Here is an 11,998-nt window from a genome sequence, read left to right as displayed (position 1 = left end):
AAGCTGCATTTCCAGCTTTTCAAAGATCTGTTAAGAGATAACATAGTTGATTCACCCTGTTCAATTACCTTTTACACCTGGTTTTCAAAGGGGACTGGCAATACAGCAGGAGGCATGATGGTTGGTCTTTTGTGAAGGAGGGATCTCAGCACTATATAAAGGAAATTGATATAAAAAGAGCTGTGTCGAGAGGGGGAGGGGCTGAGAGAAGCCCAGCAGGTGAACACCATTAGGAGAAGAAAGTAGAGAGAGAGGAACATTAGGGGAACATTTAGTAGTTTCTTTGAATTTAGTCAGTCCCTGAGACAACTCAGAATTAGCCTTAGATAATTTAGAGTTAGTATCCTGGAGGGAAGCAATTTGGGAATTGCTAACTCACGTTGAGGCCTCAAAATGCCAACTGATGTAAGTTTCCCATTTGTACTGCCTTGTCTTACATTCTGTTCCTAATTGACAGCCCAGGTAGACTAATTTCAGCCAATTTAACTGTAAATCATCCCAGGGAATCATAGTCCAGTGAGAAAAATCCTTGCAAGGTGAAGGACCATAGTTGTGGTAGATAAAACCAGCCAGAGTACTAGAAGGAGGCCGCTGTAGCCTTACCTTAACACAAAGTTCCCACTATGCCAAGAGTAATTACTCACCAAGACAAAAGAGGAAATAATTCCCAAGAACAGAAGCAAGGAACTAGAAAATAAACTAGAACCTCAGTCAAGGCGGGAGACTCGAGTAGATGCTAGGCCAAACATGACAGCTGTCTTTGCTCTCAGGGAGAGACGGAGCTGTTAGAAAAGGAAGTGACATCAAGGTGCCTCATCAATTACCAAGGAAACCAGTAGAGAGGCCCTGCCCCTCACTGCAGTTTTGATAAGCTATTCTGGTGGAGATGTTCTAAAGACTAGAATAATCAGTAGTCTGGTTCTGGGGGCAAGTATGTGGGAAGGTCAGTCATGTGAGTAGGATGCAAATGAAGCAGGTACTGGTTGAGCAGAGAATAGACAGAGGGCAAGAGTACAGCCATCCATCTTGGGTGGCCTGATCACAGGACTGTAAATAAGAAAAGGGTTTATCTAGGGTCTTAGGAACTGCAATTCAGGAAGCACAGATTCGAGTAGCAAGCAACTCAAACATGCTCCAAGGGAAGTAAAAATGGCAGAGGCGTATAAAGACAACAAAGACATTCCAGAGAATTTACAAAGGTTGTTTTGCAGAATTACCATTAGTACTGCCAGGTAGTTAGCTGTGGGCAGCTGATTCGTTGCTAAACTGCAGTTTCCAGGTAGTAAAGAAAATGAGTTCCAGGTGGGCTGATTGGTTGGCCAAGTCAGATGTTTACATTGCCTCCAGGTATAATGTTAAGTTCTGCTTCTTTAACAACCTCTAAAGGTTCCACTTTAGATCCTTTCACATAAGCAACTCCATTTGATTGTTCAGGGTCCATGGGGTCTCCCCATGTCCTGAACTGCCCCAACATATTCCTAGTTCATGCAAATTAGGGCAACATAATTGTTACTAGCATAACTTTTTCACACTGAAAGATGTTCCAATTGGTGGGAAGAAGTCAGTGGAGATAAACTCGTGTAAGTTTCTTGTATCATTCAGAAACTAATGCAGATACTTACTTACATGTAATATGTTAAGAATGCATTTGGAAATGTATACTGCACGTGTGCTCAGTCCTGTCTGACTCTTTGTGATCCCATGGACTGCAGCCTGCCAGACTTCTCTGTCCATGAAATTTTCCAGGTAAGAATACTAAAGTGGGTTACCATTTCCTACTCCAGGGGATCTTCTCAATCCAGGAAATGAACCCATGTCTCCCACATTGCAGGTGGATTCTTTACTGCTGAGCGACTGAAGAAACCCTTGGAAATGTATATTCAACTACTAAAAGCACAAAAAGTTAGAACTAGAAATTAAAACAGGAGGAAAAAACATGTGACAGTAAAAAATATTTGATTAATCCAAAATAAGTTAGGAAAGAAGAAATAACATCAAATAAAGAATAGATGGGACTTGTAGAAAACAAATAGCAAGAAGATAGAACTGTATCAGTTATCAGTTGTATCAGTTATCAATTTAAGTGTAAACTTAAATTGTATCCGTTATCAATTTATCAGTTATCAATTTAAGTGTAAACAGATTAAACACTCAAAACCAAAAATTACTATATTGGTTAAAAAACAAACAAGATCCAACTATGTACATATACACTTTAAATATAAAGACCCAGATGGGTTAAGAGTACACTCCACAGTACTGGCACAAGCAATGGGTAAGAAAGAGAACTTGAGAAAATGGTAATGTTCTAGAAAGACAGCTAAGAGGAATGAGAGATAGAGTTTACTAGAAAAAAAAGAGATTTCCACTTAAACTTGAAGGTCAGTTTTGCTGCTCATAAATTTTCAGAACCCAAGTCTAATATAAGCCTACGTCAGAGCCCAGGGCAGGCTGCCCCAAATATGCATCAATGGCATATTTGAATTAAAGTTAGTTAAGAAACAGCCAATGTAAAAGGGATATTTTGACCTTCCTCTCTATTTCCTTGAAAGCAGGAAATAAATCTCCCATGTGAAAGGTACCCTCTGGGAACTAGAAGGTAGAAAGACATCCTTATCACCAGATAGGGGATTTAGGGCCCAGAAGCCTGTACCAAAAAAAAAAAAAAAAAAAAAGGTAACCTTCTTACTTCTTTCTTAATTTACTACCCATGTCCAAAGTTTACTTAAATACCTTACTAATTAATGATGCCAACCCACGTTTCTTTGTCCTGTCAATTCCTCTGAAATTTATTGTTTGTCTAAAAAGTATAAAAGCTGCCTGCTCTGGCCACTTCTTAGGATCCATTTCTATGAGACCTCCTTACACATGAATTGGTGGCTTGATGGTAAATAATGTGCCTGTAATGCAGGAGACCTGGGTTCAATCCCTGGGTTTGGAAGATCCCCTGGTGAAGGGAATGGCTACCCACTCCAGTATTCTTGCCTGGAGAATATCATGAACAGAGGAGCCTGGCAGGGTATAGTCCATGGGCCTGCAAAGTTGGAAAGGACTGACTTTCACTTAGTTACATCTGAATTAAATTTCTTTTTCTCCTATTAATCTGTCTTGTATCAATTTTATTATTGATTGAAAGCCACAAAAACTTGAAATGGAAATTTCTCCCTGACATAGTGAAAATAATTTTGCTAAATATCCAAGGGTGGAAACTCAGGCTTCTAAATAATATAGAAAAAAATTCTCCCAAACACTATGCTATTCAGACAGTTTACAATTTCAGTGAGAAATATTTCTGATCACAGCTTCATACACTGCAATAACTGTCCTTGATGAAACTGACTCACAAAAAAACACACAAAAGAATGAGCGGCTTATTCAACTTGTTTTATAACAGTCACATCATTAAAATCATAAAAAGATTGTGTGGTTGCTTAAAAATAAAGAATTTATGCTTTCAGAGAGATAGAAACATTTTTTGGGTTTACATTTAATTTCCCATCATTTGTTTTATAAACAATAAAAGATAACTGAATTGTATGTCAGAAAACATTTCAGTCCCAGCTGCATCTTAACACTTTTCAGTTAAAGACATTAAAACTTTCACAGCTTGTACATAAAAGCTGCTAGAATTTATCCACATTGTACTTATTAGTTAAATTATCAGTCACATGGATTTTTGTATTGGTTGGAGGCAATAATATTATGTTTTCTAAAAGGTTTCCATTATTCTACTCAAGTAGAGAAGCCCCTTCTTTGAGTTTCACATGTGTTTTACATGAGGGAATAACTAAGAGAGCATCCCTGGTGGCTCAGGTAAAGAATCTGCCTGCAATGAGGGAAACCTGGGTTCAATCCCTGGGTTGGGAAGACCCCCTGGAGAAGGGAACTGGCTACCCACTCCAGTATTCTGGCCTGAAGAATTTGATGGACTGGAATATAGTCACTGGGGTTTGCAAAGAGTCAGACACAATTGAGTGACTTTCACAAGAGGACATATTACATAGTATCTGTATGTCAGATATTTTCTGTGTGTCACTGACCGAATATTTTGACCCACCAACAGTTTAACTTGGATTAAATACCAAAAGTTGACCTTGACCTAAGCTCTTAGCCATAAAAAATATAAGCAAACACTCCTTCACTCCAGCGCATTTAAGATTGTTGCTTCTTGTGTGTTTGAAAATGTTTATTGACAGCAAAGTCAAATGGACAGATAAAGCACTATTTGTACCTAAGACTGTCTTCTGGTTGTGGCCATTTTTATCCAGTGACTATCTTTCTGATTTGTGCCTATCTATAGAGCTCTTTCCTTTAGGATTCCTAAAGGACATCAACCCTGGATATTCATTGGAAGGACTGATGCTGAAGCTCCAATACTTTGGCCACCTGATGCAAAGAGACGACTCATTGGAAAAGACCCTGATAGCTGGGAAAGATTGAAGGCAGGAAGAGAAGCAGGTGACAAAGGATGAGATGGTTGAATGGTATCACCGACTCAATGGACAAGTTTGAGCAAACTCCGAGAGATACTGAAGGACAGGGAAGCCTGGTCTGCTGCAGTCTGTCGAGTTGCTATTTCCATTCATACTGTCCTCACTTCTCGGTCCTGAACTAAGAACACTCGTTTCTCATTCTGTCTGTATTGTATCCCCCTGAAGTTGTTTTTCAGGACCTTGGAGATTGATTTGGAAGTTTTCTCTTAGGCATAAGGTGAAGGCATATACATGGCAAGATTACTGACAATGTAATTTCCAAAAAAGAGGATGCTTCACAGTGTCCTATCTAGAGAGCTTGTGAATAATGGAGACAGGCTGTGGATGGGAGGGATCAAGATGGTAGGGGTAATCTTGGGAAGAGGGGGGCCACTCTGCCATGATAGAATGGGACCCCCCTCTTAGGATCTCAGGTTGGGGCTTCATTTTGTTTCAGTGCCATTACTCCCCTGTGCCCCAACCTTTCCTGTAGGTCACGGTGCTCTTTGTAATTTAATTCTCAACTCAGAGCATTTTATAAACTCAATGACAGCAGTCTGTAGTTGCTCTTCACCTTCTCACTGAAGATGACAGCAAGTTACCATAATCAACCCGGCTAAAGATGAATAATAAGCTTAACCAACAAAGCGAACACCCTCTACACCAATTTCATGATAAAACACAATGTCAAAACATTGGATAATATTTTTTATCTGAAAAACCAAATTGCATTTCTTTTGGTGACAACTTTAGGATAAAAGATACTATGTCAGTGTAACAATGATACTTAAATTCAAATTAACATGTGCATAAACACACACATACACATATATATATACTGATCAAAGCTGGTTTTTAGCAAAGAATGCCTAAAGAAAAATTCTTAGTTATGATTTCTTCTGGTTTTAAATTTGGTAATAGTATTATCAGTTATTTAAAACTGGAATTCAGTGTTTGAACTCTATGCCTAATATAATTAGAACACTTATTTTTAAAGAAAGTCATTTTGTGAACCAATTAATCAGATTTTCAACAATTTAAAAGAGCCAAACACCCTCTAACACATTCAAAAACAGACAAACAAACAAGGCTTCCAGTTTTCTAAATGTCTAACTGGATGTGAAACTTAAAAGTGAACTACAGGTACAATACACAAACCATAGAATTACAGCATTACCAACTATTTTAAATAAAATTTGACATTCCCTTCCTAAGTATTTCTGAATCCTTTATTTTTCAGAGTAAAGAAAAAATCTTGGGGGGGTGAGGAATGTAGTCTCCTACTAGATCAATTTTTGTTTGCATATCACAGAAAATGGAAGAACCAGATACTTTTTGTGAAGCCTGATGTTAAAGACCCATGCTTGTTCAACCACTCTAACAAGTATTTGTGTAAAACTTTGTTTTCAAACACTTTATATATAAATCTCCATTTGATCCCTATATTAATCTTATGTGCTAGTTACTATTACTGGTTCCTTTTAAAGGCAGGAGAATAAAAACTCGAAAACTCACCCACATTTACAAAACTACAAAATATAAGCATTGATATTCGGATTCAGGTCTTGAGTCTTCATCAGGTAAAATTACCATTGTTTATAGTAGAGATCCTTTCAGTTCAGTTCAGTTCAGTTGTTCAGTTGTGTCCGACTCTTTGCGACCCCATGAATTGCAGCACGCCAGGGCTCCTTGCCCATCACCAGTGCCTAGAGTTCACTCAGACTCACGTCCATCGAGTTGGTGATGCCATCCAGCTATCTCATCCTCTGTCGTCCCCTTCTCCTCCTGCCCTCAATCCCTCCCAGCATCAGAGTCTTTTCCAGTGAGTCAACTCTTTGCATGAGGTGGCCAAAGTATGGAATTTCAGCCTCAGCATCAGTCCTTCCAATGAACACCCAGGACTGGTCTACTTTAGGATGGACTGGTTGGATCTCCTTGCAGTCCAAGGGACTCTCAAGAGTCTTCTCCAACACCACAGTTCAAAAGCATCAATTCTTTGGCACTCAGCCTTCTTCACAGTCCAACTCTCACATCCATACATGACTACTGGAGAAACCATAGCCTTGACTAGACGGACCTTTGTTGGCAAAGTAATGTCTCTGCTTTTGAATATGCTATCTAGGTTGGTCATAACTTTTCTTCCAAGGAGTAAGCATCTTTTAATTTCATGGCTGCAATCACCATCTGCAGTGATTTTGGAGTCCCCAAAAATTAAGTCGGACACTGTTTCCACTGCTTCCCCTTCTATTTCCCATTAAGTGATCTTAGTTTTCTGAATGTTGAGCTTTAAGCCAACTTTTTCACTCTCCTCTTTCACTTTCATCAAGAGGCTTTTGAGTTCCTCTTCACTTTCTGCCATAAGGGTGGTGTCATCTGCATATCTGAGGTTATGGATATTTCTCCCGTTAACCTTGATTCCAGCTTTTGCTTCTTCCAGCCCAGTGTTTCTTATGATGTACTCTGCATAGAAGTTAAATAAGCAAGGTGACAATATACAGCCTTGATGGGCTCCTTTTCCTATTTGGAACCAGTCTGTTGTTTCATGTCCAGTTCTAACTGTTGCTTCCTGACCTGCCTACAGGTTCTCAAGAGGCAGGTCAGTTGATAAGTCTCCATTCTTTACTGTGGGTCAGACATCAATTCCTACTGTGTGCTGTTCTTTACAAAATGGACAGGGGACTTTCCTGGTGGTCCAGTGGCTAACACACCATGCTCCCAATGCAGGGAGCCTTGGGTTTGATCCCTGGTAGGGAACTAGATCCCACATACAGCAACTAAGACAAGGTGCAGCCAAATATATAAATAATAAATATGAAAAAAATGGACAGAAATGCCCTAGAAGTTAAGTTGTAGGGGAGCAAAATTTGCCACCCCAAAATGTGTTTCTTGAATGAAGATTAATGTAAGCTAATTATTTTTAAGAAACAGAAGACTCAGGAAGATTTTCTTGTTTCCTCCCCTTTAATTGCTTAAAGGGCTTCCCAGGTGGCAGCAGTGGTAAAGAACACACCTGCCAGTGCAGGACACATAAGAGAGATGGGTTCCATCCCATGGGTGGGAAGATCCCCTGGAGAAGGAAATGGCAACACAGTCCAGCATTCTTGCCTGGGAAATCCCATGGACAGGGGAGCCTGGCGGGCTACAATCCACAGGGTCACAAAGAGTCAGACATGACTGAAGCGACTTAGCATGCATGCAACGGCTTAAAAGACTTTAGATAAAGGGCCTGTTCCAGAGATATCTACAAAAAATATGGGCCAGGTGCAGTGGAGGAACCTCAGCAGGACCTAGAGATCAGAGTTCCTTTTGTGTCCTACTGACACTGCATGGTCCCCTAAACATTCATTTACCAAACGTTTGCTTTTTTCATCTCCAAGTCAGTTACCTCCCTCTCATTTGAAGTCCCAAACCACTACCCTTTTGTCATTAGCTGAAGATGGCATTTCAGGTGACAGCTTAGATCATTTTGGCAAGTTAATTTTCCTGTTTTTTTTCTCATATATATATATTATTAAAATTTTGCTTGATTTTCTCCTGCTAATATATCTCTTGTCAATTTAATTCATAGACCAGCCAGAAGAACCTAGAAGGATAGAAGGAAATTTTTTCATTCCCATATATATCTTGATAATGAATTACACAACATCTTTCTATAGTCAAATTTGAATGGAGAGTCCCCATTATTATTAGTCTTGAAACATGAAAAATTCTTTTTTCTAACATTATCTTACATACTGTAGTTAAGGATGGAGAATTTGCTCATTTATAAATTCCACACTGTATGAGTCAGCAGTTAGGCTTTTCTATATAAACAGATAACTAGAACATGATGTAAAATTTACATAGGTGATCTTTGTAGGACTCAATAACAGAATACAGGTGCAGGAACAGAATATTGTATATGAGGATGAGAGGGAAGACAGTTCATGGAAATCTGTGGAAAGCTTGGCCCTCACATTCCCAAATAACAGACAATAAAACTATCTCAGCTGCAGAGAATGGGGTTGAACCATGTCTGCTAGTCCTCTTATCCCTCTGCTCTGAGGCTTCTGAAACCTACAAACCAACAATGCCCAGCTATGCTACTGCCAAAAATGTTTCAAAGAATCCTCAAAATTAGAAATGTTATGTAAAATAATATACACACAAAAAAACACTGTCACTCAACCCCTCCTTCAAACCACTCTCCTTGGGGAGAAACAAAGGAAACCACGTGAAGCCTACGTTTAAGCTGTAACTTGCCTGTTTAGGCTTCCCCAGCTAGTTTCTGCTAGAGCAGAATTTGATGTGACTTGTTTGAGAAGATTTGGTGGTGTCCAAGATGAATCACAGTTCAATCCAAACCGATGACTACTGAGGAAGTCTTTATTTGTGTATTTATTTATTCTAGTTTTTTCCATTCGGCCAGGAAACATAAAATGTTTCAAAAGTTCTAATGAAAATTGGACTAGGAACGTCTTCCCCAAATAAATAAATGGAGAAAGATTATATAGATAGATGATAGAAGGATAGAGTAGTCTCTTGAATCATGTAGTTACACTTGGTGTGAATGGGAATCTAAATTGGCTAGAATTGCACTCTCAAACTAGTCTCAGGGAAACTATAGCATTGTTCTGAGACACAGAAAATATTTTCTTGTCACTTCAGAAACAAGGGGAATGGAAACTTGCCCATGGTTCAGTGCCTAGAGCATTTTCAACACGACAGTGAACATCTATCAAGGCACCATCTGCCAGCAACATAACCATCCATGGAAGTGTCAACAGGACTGCAGGCAGCTGCCTTTGGTTTCCCACATCTCTGCCTTTATGGGGGACAGCCAGCTCCCCACACTAATTCTTCTGTGGAACTTGGAGCTTAGATCCCACATTCTTATGAAGCAAGAAATGTTTTTCATTGATTTCAGTCAGCACTCCAAGTCCAAAGGCAAATGGGGTTTCACAAACTATTATAAATGAAGTGGGGAAATCGTTCCATCTAAGTGTGAGACAAGATTATATCAGCTAGAAAGAGAAGGAATGGAGCTTATAGGCAGAGAAATCTTTAAGGGTTTAAATAGGGCAGAATCTATAAAAAGGGAATGGAAATGACTCTGTCCCTCAACACAAAAGCCATGGAGAAAGGGGAGGGAAAGACAGCAATGATGAGAAAGTACAACTGAGATTCTCTTCTGCTCACAACCTCAGAAATCCACAAAGGCTACACTTAGTATCTTAAAGTCCTCTACAAATGAACCTCCAAGTTATAAACTTTCAAAGATGCAAATGCACATCCAATCACATAAGTTAGTTCATGGGTCTGGCGTACACTGTCACCTTCGTGCATCATCTGCAAGTAATTGTGCCTTTGTGCTCTTTACTGTACAGTACTTACAGAGTACAGTAGTACAATGTCTTTATCTCAAGCCCAGGATGTCAGGAAGAAAGCATAGAAGTAGCCTTGATGTAGCTGACACTACTGTACTTTTACTGTAAGATTAAAAATGTTTTTTCTCTATTTTTTGTGTTTGTGTTTTATGTATTATTCATGTGAAAAGTATTATAAACCTATTAAAGTACATTACCATATAACTTACTGTATTAGTTGGGTACCTAGGCTAACTTTGTTAGACTTACGAAAGTGCTCCTGGAACAAAACTTTGCTCGTATGTAGGGGACTTACTGTATTGAAGTACTCCTTCTGAAATCAGTTAGAAACTGCATAGCTGAGGGTCTCCATTGTGGGGATCAAAGTTCGTTATCATATGAACAGTAAATAGGCATGTAGAAAAAGCCGAACAGAAAACTATTTCTAATATGCAGATACCCCAAATAATACTACAACAAATCACAAAACCAAAAATGTGGTGGCAAGGGAAGGGAAAACAAAGGAAATACTATATACACTTTGCTAAGCAAATATTAAATTGTGTATTTTATTGATTATTCTTTCTAGATTTCTACAGTCATGTCATTTAATAGGTGTGCCTGGGGTAGTACTCACCACACTCCCTAGTGTATCATAAAATTTAGAATCTTGGCTCTAGACTCAAAAGAGGAAGGAGAGCATTTGTTAAAATATGTAAAAGACAAAAGATTTCTTGTGATGCTTGTGCATGCGTGCTAAGTCATGTCTGACTCTTTGCAATCCCACCGACTGTAGCCCACCAGGGTCCTCTGTCCATGGGATTCTCCAGGCAAGAATACTGCAGTGGGTTGCCATGCCCTCCTCCAGGGGATCTTCTCAACCCAGGGATCAAACCTGTGCCTCTTAAGTCTCCTGCACTGGCAGGCTGGCTCTTTACTACTAGTGCCACCCGGGAAGTCCTTTCTTATAGTATATCCCATAATTATTGAGTGTCTTTAAGAATTAAGGGCAAAAAAAAATAAGTAGAGATCCCTCATACCTAACCAGCTGCCAGTCTATGCCAATTCTACTTCTGAGATAAACTTCCTTATATTCTCTTCTTTTCCATTACTGTGTTTATTTCCCCAAGACATATTTTGCCTATTTTTTCTAGAAATTAATGGTTTTAACTGTTAAAGCTTAACCTTAAATTAAGCTGATGCCTTACTGCCAGATGAGTGTTTCTGAAATTCTCATTCAAAATTTTCCTGCTCAGTACTTAATTTGTGTGTGCATTCCAACTGTCACAGGATAAAATTCATACTTTTTAGTGTCTGTATGTAAAGCAAACCAGAGAACCTACCAAACATGCAATCAGTGTCCAGTAAAGTGTTTCATAAAGAAGAAAATGAAAAATAAAAAAGCAAGATGCTTTTCAGCCTACTTGTCACTAAGTACAACTTGCCAGATTCAAACTGACCTTGGTCCAATGTTTGCCACATTCCTGGTGCTGAGTTTCTAACTCACAAGACCTTATCTCACCCTTTGGCTTGCACGTCACCGGTTGAGTTTGCTTACAGATTCTTCTCTCCCTGGTCTCACCCCTAGCATTCCCTAGTAGAGCCTCCACGTATCTCAGCAAGAAAGGTTGGTAGGGGTTGTGGGAAAACATCTGAGGAGCTACACAGGTGCTCTGCCTTTATAGGAGCTGAAGTCTGTGGCCTGACCTCTTGAATCCACATGGTTACCATAAGTATAAACATCCTGTAAATGCAAATAATTTCAACTGTTCTACAAAACTTCATTAATGGCATTGAACATCCATCTGCAGTCTGTATCAACTTCATCACAGGTAACTATTACTTCATTTTAATCATTTTATGTCCAAAAAAAATCTTAAATGTAACATGTATCATGCATTGGAGGAAGTTTTAACTAACTGATGTCATTTGACTTATGAGAAATCACTTGGAAAGTAATTAAACACTAGTACTTTGCTGTAATTAAAAAAAATTTTACATATATAAATATATAATAAAATATATAATGTATTAATTTGATACTATTTTATGCATATGTATGTATAATATATAATTATTTATAATTCACATAATATATAATAAAATAATTTTGTAAATATCCATTCCTTTGAATTTTTCATAAATTCATATGATAACCTTTCCTATACTACTTTCATTGCT

This window comes from Oryx dammah, unplaced genomic scaffold (assembly GCF_014754425.2).
Source record: "Oryx dammah isolate SB20612 unplaced genomic scaffold, SCBI_Odam_1.1 HiC_scaffold_19, whole genome shotgun sequence".
NCBI classification, from domain to species: domain Eukaryota; kingdom Metazoa; phylum Chordata; class Mammalia; order Artiodactyla; family Bovidae; genus Oryx; species Oryx dammah.
Note: the sequence above shows the minus strand (reverse complement) of the source record.